Here is an 11,272-nt window from a genome sequence, read left to right on the forward strand (position 1 = left end):
GCACAACAGCAAAAAGTGTGCACTCTTTGTCATTTGGCCAAAAAAGATGTGCATTACAGTTGCTGCATGTTTAGAAAGTGTTAGAATTCCAAGGCTTCCAGCAATGGAAAGCCAAAACCTTGAGATGCCTTTATGTTATAGAATGTTTATGTTGAATGCTGTAGTTTGACAAGGTCTAGAACCTTCTCTGCCAAAGAAAGCTGATGCCTCACCAAACTGCAAATCCCAGGATTGCATAGCATTGAGGCCTGGCCATTAATTGAAAGGTGAGATCCCTCAAAGAAGAGCTCCAGGTGCTCCTGGAGCAGCTTCCCCTTTGTCTTTGGATCAGCAATAAAATGACCATATGACACGAGTCTAATGTGGACTCTAATTGTGGCAAAGTAGTTTAGCTCAAAAAGGTGAACATTAGATTTGAGTAAATAGGGTAGTAGATCAGGCTGAGATTCATAAGTGCTTGAAGTTCAAAACCTCTGACTGGTTAAAGGAGGCTAGCAGGCTCTATTCACTAGGGATGCATCAGAGGTTGGATTTCAGCTATCTGCTAAGACTGTGGGTTGAGATCCCGTGCCTGGCATACTCCGCTACACTAATGGCCAAATCAATGCACAATCCAGGTTTGAAGACAATGGGGACAGAGGTTTATTACTATCAGGCCTGAAAGGACGTCAGCTACAGAGTCTGCACTCACAAAAGATCCAACATAAAAATGCAGCAGATTACAGAACATTTTATTCACTTTAGTAGCATTTATTTATTTATTTATTTACTATATTTGTATACCGCTTTTCTCAGCCCTCAAGTGACTCAAAGCAATTCAAGATACCTGCATTCTCTCCTGATTGGCTAAAAAGCCGACCCGGTTTGAGTCCGGGCATTCGTTTGCTGGGGATTCCTCCTGATGTCACCGGTGCTTGAAGTTTCCTCTGTGGTGAGAAAAATAAACAGCTGTCATTCATATATTTGAAGTCTGAGTCTGTTGGAAGGTCCACCCTGAGACTGGTGCGTGGATCTTTGGAATGCGGTGGGGTAATATAGAAAGCAATATTTAATGAGATTAATTGCCCGGTTCGGTATACACAAAAGGTGAACTCCAGAGAACACAATAGGTTTGTATGTAAATAGAAACAGTTCAACAAAAGGTGTACAGAGTTAATCTGTGCACTGATGTCTGGCAGCTAATATCTCTGGACCCCCTTGGGAATATTTTATATGATGGCATTATCTTTACATGCTGGTATTGTTCCATTCTGATGACCCCAGTCTCTCATGTAGGCACATTGTATTATTTTAGTTTCCCAGGAGAGATGTACTGGACCGTATGAATGCAGATATGGTTACTCAGCTTCATCGCATCCAGTTACCTTTGTTAATAAATATGTTGAGATTACAAAGAATTATGAAGGGGACTGTGTGAGTTTCATAAGAAATTCTTAAGAATGATAGGCATGTAGCTTTGAAACTGTGGGCAAGCTCCTTTCATTAAGGGCTTGTAGTAAAAACATAGGAAAGATTTCAGCTAGCGGGTGCACATTTCCTGTCTAGCTCCCTTGAGGCAATCTGTTTATGTAAAATGAGTTAATCTCTTTTGGAATTTGTTGTCTGCCTGACCCTTCTGGAAGGGTCACTGGAAAGAAAACAAGGAGGGGGGGGATACCACTCTTTTGGAATTGTGCAACTTTATAAAAATGTAAAATAAAATGAATTTCATATTTGACTTTGGAATTCATGTCAACTTCATCTTTTGGGAGAAGGGGTCAAATTTTTCACTAGCACATCTACACCGTAGAATAAATGCAGTTTGACATCACTTTAATAGTCATGACTGAATGCTATGGAATCCTGGGAGCTGTAGTTTTACAGCAGTGTTTTTCAACCTCGGGGTTGCAAGGGGGTGTCAGAGAGGTCATCAAAGACCTCCAGAAAATACAGTATTTCCTGTTGGTCATTGGGGTTCTGTGTGGGAAGTTTGGCCCAATTCTTTCATTGATGGAGTTCAGAATGCTTTTTGATTGTAGATGAAATATAACTCCCAGCCACACCTCCCCAATGTCAAGGTCTATTTTCCCCAAACTCTGCCAGTGTTCCCATTTGGGCATATTGAGTATTTCTGCCAAGTTTGGTCCAGATCCATCATTGTTTGAGTCCACATGGCTCTTTGGATGTAGGCGAACTACAACTCCAAAACTCAAGGTCAATGCCCACCAAACCTTCCAGTATTTTCTGTTGGTCATGGGAGTTCTGTGTGGCATTCAATTCCATCATTGGTGGAGTTCAGAATGCTCTTTGATTGCAGATTAACTATAAATCCCAGCATTTACAACTCCCAAATGACAAAATCAACCCCCCCCCCCCCATTTCCAACCCTACCAGTATTCAGATTTCGATGTATCGGGTACTTGTGCCAAATTTGGTTCATGAATGAAAATACATCCTGCATATCAGACATTTACATTACAATTCATAACAATTTTCTGTTGGGGGTCACCACAACATGAGGAACTTTATTAAGGGGTCGCAGCATTAGGAAGCCTCCTCTGTCAAAGAATATGAGTCCCTCGTTAAACTACAACTTCCTAGATTCATTTGCATTGAGCCATGGCAGTTAAGTATTGTCTGACTGCATTAATTCTACAGTGTAGATACATCCTGTCTTTGCCAGCTGGGAAAATGAAAATGCTTAGTTTATTAATTAATTAAATGTCTATGTAAATAAAAATAATGTTTCTGAGAAGGAAAATGCAGATGCTATATCAAAAGGGGCAAGTTGTCCTGTGGGTAAGAAAATGATTGACCCTTTCCATAAGAAAAAAAATCTGCCAACTACAATTTGTCTAAGTTCTTGACCTTAAATAATTAGTAATATTTAGAAAAAAAATCTTCTTGTTAAATGGAGCTTAGACAATCAAAAGGGTTTTAATAATCTTTCTGACAAACTGACCTAAATGTTGCAGCCCCACATTCTAAGCTATTTTATTAGTAAAGAAACAAGTTTTTCCAGTTTGCTTTTTTACCATGCCCCAACTTTCCCCATCTGATTTCAGATATAGAGTCTTGAAGCACCTTCAAAACTAATGGGAGTTATTTTTGTCAATTAAGTGGTCATTTCCTTTGGCTCCCTCGGTCACCAGGAGATCATGTTAAAAATTAACAGCAACATCCTCTTGAAAAAGACTCACCGTGAAATCTTCCATAAGTGTTTAATTATCAAAAGTTGTTTCTTTATATACTGTATATAAATGTACACAGATAGTCAATGATGAAAGGGTAACTAAGGACTTGATCATATGTGCTGCCAGAAATACTACAGATTGTGGAAAATCTGATGGTGCCTGGAGGGGTATGTGGAGAACCTGTCACCCGATGTCCCACATCATTTGACCACATCTGGCCAACGTGGTCCATGCCTTAGTCACCTCCAGATTGGACTACTGTAATGCACTCTACATGGGGCTGCCCTTGAAAACAGCCTGGAAATTTCAATTGGTCCAATGGGCGGCAGCCAGGTTGTCAACTGGGGCTCCTTACAGGGAGCGGTCAACCCTCCTGTTTAAGGAGCTCCATTGGCTGCCGTTCATTTTCCAGTTCCAATTCAAGATGCAGGTTCTTACCTACAAAGCCCTGAATGGTTTAGGACCCGCCTACCTGCGTGACCGCATTTCTGTGTGCGAACCCACATGACCCCTTCAGTCATCTGGAGAGGCCCTGCTCATGCTCCCACCTCCATCGCAGGCGCGATTGGTGGGGATGAGGGAGAGGGCCTTCTCGGTGGTGGCCCCCCCAACTCTGGAATTCACTCCCCAAGGACATCAGGCATGCCCCAACTCTGGCAATCTTTAGGAGGAGCCTGAAAACATGGTTGTTCCAGTGTGTCTTCCCAGAATAAGGAAACTCCCAGCAATATGTCCCTAATTGCACTTTATTAGTGATCTAGGACTGTCTGTACGCCCCATTCTTTTCTGAAATTCTATCCTAGTTATATTTCACCTGGTCTAGCTCAGCATTATTTTTAAAATTGTAATTATTACATTTGGCCCAGTCATAGGTTTTTAAATGCTATTGTGTTATTGTTGATGTTTACTGCCTATTTTTTATGAGTTTTATTTTATTGTTTTGTATTACTGTTGTTGTTTTTTGCTGATGTATTGTGGGCTAGGCCTCATGTAAGCCGCACGGAGTCCCTTGGGGAGATGGTAGCGGGGTACAAATAAAGTTTTATTATTATTTTTATTACTCCAGGCTCCATCCCACTGGAGGGGGGGGGGGAGTGTCCATCGCCCTGCTTTCCCCTGTTGATCCCAATGCAACACGGGGAGTGCCCTATGTTGCCACGGCAGCAGCATATGCCAGTTCTTTTTCAGTTTTGTGACAGAGACCCACTGGAAATAGATATACATTGTGCAATGGAAGCCAGCAGGTTTCGTCACAAAACTGAATAGGAACTGCCATACGCTGCCGATTTTGACCCCATCCGATGAGGTTGCAGGTTACATCCTGTAGGATTAATGCAGTTTGACTGCATTTTAACTGCCCTGGCTCAGTGCTATAGAATCCTAGGAGGTGTGGTTTGGTGAAGTACTAGTACACATTGGAAACTTTGCAAACTACAACTTCCATGACTCCATAGCATGGACCTGTGGCAGTTAAAGTGGTGTCAAATCGCATTCAATCCACAGTGTAGATTCACCCTCTATTATGGATTTTGGAAATTGCCTTATAGTCAGCCTTTAATGAATTCCTTGTTCACAGCAAGATTATGGGCATAGACCCCAGAATGATGGGGGCAGACCCCCAATGACCCGCCTATACCCAATTATCTGACAAAATTGTACTGCAAGATTAAACACATATAAAAGCAGTTGATAGTTATTGAACTCTTCCAGGGATAATAAAGACTGCATTCAATCTATCCTTGCACACTGACTGAGAGTAAGTACCTCATCAGTGTGTCTTGGACCGCGAGAAGATCCAACCAGTCCATACTCTAGGAAATAATGCCCGACTGCTCACTGGAGAGAAGGATTTTAGAGGCAAAGATGAAATACTTTGGCCACATCATGAGAAGACAGGAAAGCTTGGAGAAGATAATGATGCTGGGGGAAAAGGAAGGGAAAAGGAAGAGGGGCCAACTAAGGGCAAGATGGATGGATGGATGGTATCCTTGAAGTGACTGGCTTGACCTTGAAGGAGCTGGGGGTGGCCATAGCTGACTGGGAGCTCTGCCGTGGGCTGGTCCATGCTGGTCCAAAGAGTCTGAAGTGACTAAACTAATAAACAACAAACCTCCTCAGGTGAGCTGTAGAAAGTGGGGGGAATCATCATCTTAGCACAGTGCATTGCAGCATTCAATTTAAAAACAGACTGTTAGAATTCTCATCAGACGCATATATTCCCCAGTGTTTCCCCTGTTGTCTCCCGCTTTTGGAATCACTACACAGTCAAGTGCAGTCCTTGCCTACTCCATATTCTTTTTTAAATAGGGAAATCTTCACATTACTTCATTTTCATTTCACCTTCTGTAAAATGTTAGCTTTTGTATTTAGTATTTCAATTTCTCGTAATGGAAAATGTATTTGTAACAGAGATTCTCTGCCTCCTTTTCAGGGTTGAAACTGAAAGACGGAAGAGGAGAAATAATATTCTTGGATAAATGTTAACGACTAAAAAGAAAGATTAAAAAAATTAAAAAGTTGTCAATAGCACTATTGTGAAAGCGCAGTGCAATGAAATATCTAATTATAATATAAGTTTTGCAAATGTTTATTAATGTCAGTATATAGCAAGCCCAGACCAGCCTTAGCTACAGCCAGGCCCGTAGCCAGGATTTCGTTTCGGGGGGGGGGGGGGGGGGGGGGGGGGCTAAAAAAATTTCAGGGGGGGTTTCGGGGGGGCTGAGTTTCGGGGGGGGGGGGTGAGTCTGAGTGAAAGAGGGTTTACCCTAGCAAACCTTTTGTACCATTACCCTAATACCCCCATGTATATGGGATATATTGAGTATGGTGATCAGATCATGATATGAATAAACATAACAGTTTAAATAATGCACCAGTAAGGCCTTTTCGCGAACCACCATGAGAATTTGGGGGGGGGGCTGAAGCCCCCCAAGCCCCCCCCCCCTGGCTACATGCCTGGCTACAGCTGTTTGGTTGATGCGTTGCCATAGTAACAAAGCCTGCAGTAGAAATGTATCCAGAACTAGAGACAAAAAGGGGCGGAGCTAACTGCCATCAGAACAGTGGACATTTTAAAATGTTAGCCAGTGTTTATCCATGTGAGCTAAAGGAAGGTTGGTTCTGTCTGTGTTAGAGGTGGACCAAGGAGTTTAGATCTTCAGCCTTGATATTTAGAGTGTTAAATGTACCAGTTCTGAATTAGAAACTAGCTTGTGAGCTAGGGGAAAGGAATTCCCAGTATATATTGTGTCTTGAGTGACAGAGTGAAGTAAATAAAGGGAGAAACTGTGCCTAAGTGTCAGTCAGTGGGTCTGAGGGGAAAAGTGGTCTTTGAGAAATAAATTCACAGTTACCTTATTGCTAAGGTGAAGAAACTACAAGATCAAAATTACGCAGTCAGGAGACTGAGAAAGAATACCATTTCAAAGTGAAGTAAGTTACTAAACCAGGCTGGCAAAAAAATAAGCCATTCTGGAAGTTATGTGGTAACTGTTTCAAGTGTTCATGATAATAAAAGTTATCTGTAACAGTATCTAAGAAGTACTGTGAAGAAAATATTGTGTAACCAATATGCTTTGTGTGCCTGAGAATACTTAAATAAATATTTCTTTGTTTAATTTCTTACAACAAAGACTTGTGTCACATTATTGGAGTGAAGATTTATTTCATGGAAGATGGCTGAAGATCAATTGGAACAGGATTCAGTTTATGGTATTGGGTTATTGGGTTACACATATTAAAGTGTCACATACAAAAAGCATTTTAAAAAGTCAAACCTCTCTCATACAAGTCTTTCTCAAACATCTCTCAAGCAAATCTCATAAAAGTCTATCTCAAGCCTCACACAAATATATATATAGTGCTCAGCCAAAGTTACTCAACACCATACTCTCCTCATCACCCTGTTTGTCTTCGCCGTCCCACACAGCATAATACTGAGGGGAAAAATACAGTTATATCACAGTAGGTATATCTTTCAATTGTGCAATTTCCCCTAGTATTTTTTTAAAAAAGAGAGAGATCCAGGATCATAAGAAAGGACTTGGGACAAGAACTGGATCATCATTAGAAGACGGTCCAAAGGAATGACCATTGCTCCAAACCTGACAGATCTCATACCACGTGCGGCGCCCCGCTTTCTCCCATTTCCAGTTGCATTAGGAGCTCAGAAGATGATTTCTCCCCATCTCCTGCCCACCTCACTCCCATTTCTCTACACTTGTATTACATTTCAGGGATGAAATGCAGCTGATGACAACCAGAAGTAGTTTTCCATCATGTGATGGACTCTGTGGCACTTTGTCCCTGAAATGTCTTAGAAGTGTGTGGAAACGGGGGAGGACTTGTGTCTGATGAGGTCCTATGTGTTGGGATTCAACCCCACACTGTCAGGGTCTCAAGTCCCCAATGAGGAACAGTTTAGTTAGCTTAGGGTTTCCCTTCACGTGTCTCCTGAATGACAGTTGGGAATGTATCTATTTTTTTTATCTCCCTCTGTTTTTGCTCTCATTCTGATTGGTTATTTAAAATGGATACTTTTCTACTATGAGTCTCTTTGAATCTGCCTTGTGCTTTCTTACAGTTTAGTATGGAGAGTATGTGCTGTGTGTTTTGAGATCTCTCTCTGATTGTGTGTCAGGAGACATGGAGTGCTTGGATGATTTTTCCCTCTCATGAAACCTTTGAAATGATGGGTGTTAGAGCAGCTCAGACCCAGTTCTTTACCATGAAGAGCTCAGGATGCTTCTCTGTTCTTGAGATGAAAGGCACATGTCTGTGTTTTGGATGGGTTGGGGATCAGCTGGTTTTCCCTGTAATAGGCAGTAAGAGCACCTAGAGCTTCGGAAAGCTTCTATTCTACCATCTCAAAACTCCCTACTTGAGCAGTAATGGCACGATCATCAGCATAGATAAAACTCTCTGTCCCTTCTGGCAGTGGCTGGTCATTTGTGTAGATGTTGAACATGGATGGAGCAAGCACGCTCCTCTGAGGCAGGCCATTCTTCTGTTTCTGCCATCTGCTTCTCTGGCCCTGGAACTCAACAAAAAAGCTCCTGTTTTGTAGCAAGTTTCCTATGAGGCGGGTGAGGTGGTAGTCCTTTGTGATATTATACATTTTCCCCAGGAGGAGGCAGTGGTTCACAGTATCATAGGCTCCTGACAGGTCTATGAAGACTGCTCCTGTGATCTGCTGCCTTTCAAAGCCATCTTCTATGTGCTGAGTCAGGTTCAACACTTGCGATGAAGAGAGAATCCTCCTCACAGGATTGCAAGACATCCGGGCGTCCCTTGGGCAACGTCTTCGTATACGGCTGATTCTCTCGCCACAGAAGCGAACAAATCAAGAACTTTGGTCCAAAAGCAAGGCGCTGGCTGCTGGAGCTGATGAACAACTGCACTGCATCCTGTCAGATCCCCAAAATCTGGAGGAAAGCAAGAGTCATAGCCACCTTGAAGCCAGGCAAAGACCGTAACGACCCAAAAAGCTACAGACCAACCTCCCTGTTGTGCCACCTCTACAAAGTTCTGGAGATACTTATTTTGCCTAGAATTATGGAAAAAATAGACCCATGTCTGATCCCACAGCAAGCTGGCTTCAGAAAAGGCAAAAGCTGCACATTGCAAGTGTTGATCATGTCTGATGAAGGAGTGTGACATTCTTATGCTTATATACGTATATTTTCTTTTGGTCCGTTGCATAGTGATGTCTGCACTAAGGAACCTGGTTTTCAATGAATTATTTTGAATAGATTAAATTATTGATTTTACTATTTCCTTATCATTCTTTTCTAAATCAGTGTTTTTCACAGTGCTCCAGTGCACAACATTCACAAATCGGCCCTGGTGAGGAAGTCTGGGACTTGTACTGCAAGTAACTAAAATGCCCAAGCTCTAGCTTTGCACTGCTATGTAGAAAAAAACAGGACACCAGCAGGAAACATTCAGGCTTCTACTGCATAAGTATTTATAGATCTCGATCAACTCCATGGATTCGGTTTCAGCTACTGGGATCCATCAGCACATTCCTGACACTGTTTTAAATTGTGCTCCTTTCAGCTTACACACTTTCTTTTTTGAAATATTCTTGTGCATCACCATAGCTTTTGACTGCTTTGTTTCTCTGAAAACTTTTGTGCTTCTTAATATATCTAAATACCATGATATTATCAGACCTATCTTAGCTTCGAGGACTCAAGGAAGTGTGATTGTGCTCCTTTTCCCCATTTTGTTTTCACAACAGCCCTTTGAGGTAGGTCATGCTGAGCAATGCTCAATATCTTCACATGGCACAGTTCTGACTTGAATCCAGATATTGTTATACTACCCTAGCTTGTTGTTGTTGTTTATTTGTTCAGTTGCTTCCAACTCTTCGTGATCTCATGGACCAGCCCACGCCAGAACTCCCTGTCGGCCGTAGCCACTCCCAGCTCCTTCAGAGTCAAGCCAGTCACTTCCAGGATACCATCCATACATCTTGCCCTTGGTTGGTCCCTCTTTCTTTTTCCTTCCATTTCCCCTAGCATCATTGTCTTCTCTAAGTTTTCCTGTCTTCTCATGATGTGGCCAAAGTACTTCATCTTTGCCTCTAATATTCTTCCCTCCAGTGAGCAGTCAGGAATTGTTTCCTGAAGTATGGACTGATTGGATTTTCTCACAGTCCAAGGAACTCTCAGAACTTTTCTCCAGCACTACAGTTCAAAAGCATCTATCTTTTTTTGCTCAGCCTTCCTTATGGTCCAGCTCTCACATCCATAGGTTACTACAGGGAATGTCATCGCTTTAACTATGCGGATCTTCATTGCCAGTGTGATGTCTCTACTCCACTATTTTATCGAGATTGGTCATTGTTCTCCTCCCATGAAGTAAGCGTCTTCTGATTGCCTGGCTGCAGTCTGCATCTGCAGTGATCTTTGAACCCAGAAATACAAAGTCTGTCACGGCCTCCATGTTTCCACAGTGATCATCTATTTGCCAGCTATCAATCAGTCTTGTTGCGATAATCTTGGTGGTTTTTTTTATGTTTAACTGCAACCCGGCTTTTGCACTTTCTTCTTTCATCTTATTAGAAGGCTCCTCAGCTCCTCCTCGCTTTCAGCCATCAAAGTGGTATCATCCACATATCTAAGGTTATTAATGTTTCTTCCAGCAATTTTAACTCCAGCCTTGGATTCGTCGAGCCCCGCACATCGCATGATGTGTTCTGCATACAAGTTGAATAGGTTGGGTGAGAGTATACAACCCTGCCGTACGCCTTTCCCAATCTGGAACCAGTCTGTTGTTCCACAGTCTGTTCTTACTGTTGCTACTTGGTCGTTATACATATTCCTCAGGAGAGAGACAAGGTGATTTGGTATGCCCATACCACCAAGAATTTGCCACAATTTATTATGATCCACACAATCAAAGGCTTTAGAATAGTCAATAAAACAGAAATAGATGTTTTTCAGAAACTCCCTGGCTTTCTCCATTATCTAGCAGATATTGGAGAAAGAATTTGGTCTCTCGTTCCTTTGTCTTTTCTAAGCCCAGCTTGTACATCTAGCAACTCTCACTCCATGTATTGCTGGAGTCTACCTTGCAGGATCTTGAGCATTGCCTTACTGGTATGCGAAATAAGTGCCACTGATCCTTTGCTGGAGACTACCCTAGCTCTCCAATGCTTTTCTTATGCACCTATTTTGCTTCTTTTTATTTAATCCATGAACCCACAGAGGTTGTATTTTTCATCAAAGGACACAGTCACAGTCACAGTCACAAATGTCTTGCTTTTTTGTGAAACATAAAAATAGATCTCGGTAAGTTAACTATCATTCTTTATTTCAGTGAATGCATGGCTTCCTAATATTTAGAGTAAGCTAATAAACAAAACAAAGCAATTACAACTAACAGATGATCATTTTGTTTTGGGTTTAATAGGCAATTTGTATTATCTTTACCCTTCTTTCTACAAAACCTATTTTCTGCATGACTTAACAGTATATCACACATGAATTCTACAGTCACTGCATATTACTCAGTTCAAGAAGCTCAGGCTACTTTGTCTAACCTCCAGATACAACTTGGATTCTGAGTTTCTACTTTTGCAAACAAGCTAAATC

Source organism: Anolis sagrei, chromosome 6, assembly GCF_037176765.1.
Source record: "Anolis sagrei isolate rAnoSag1 chromosome 6, rAnoSag1.mat, whole genome shotgun sequence".
NCBI classification, from domain to species: Eukaryota; Metazoa; Chordata; class Lepidosauria; order Squamata; family Dactyloidae; genus Anolis; species Anolis sagrei.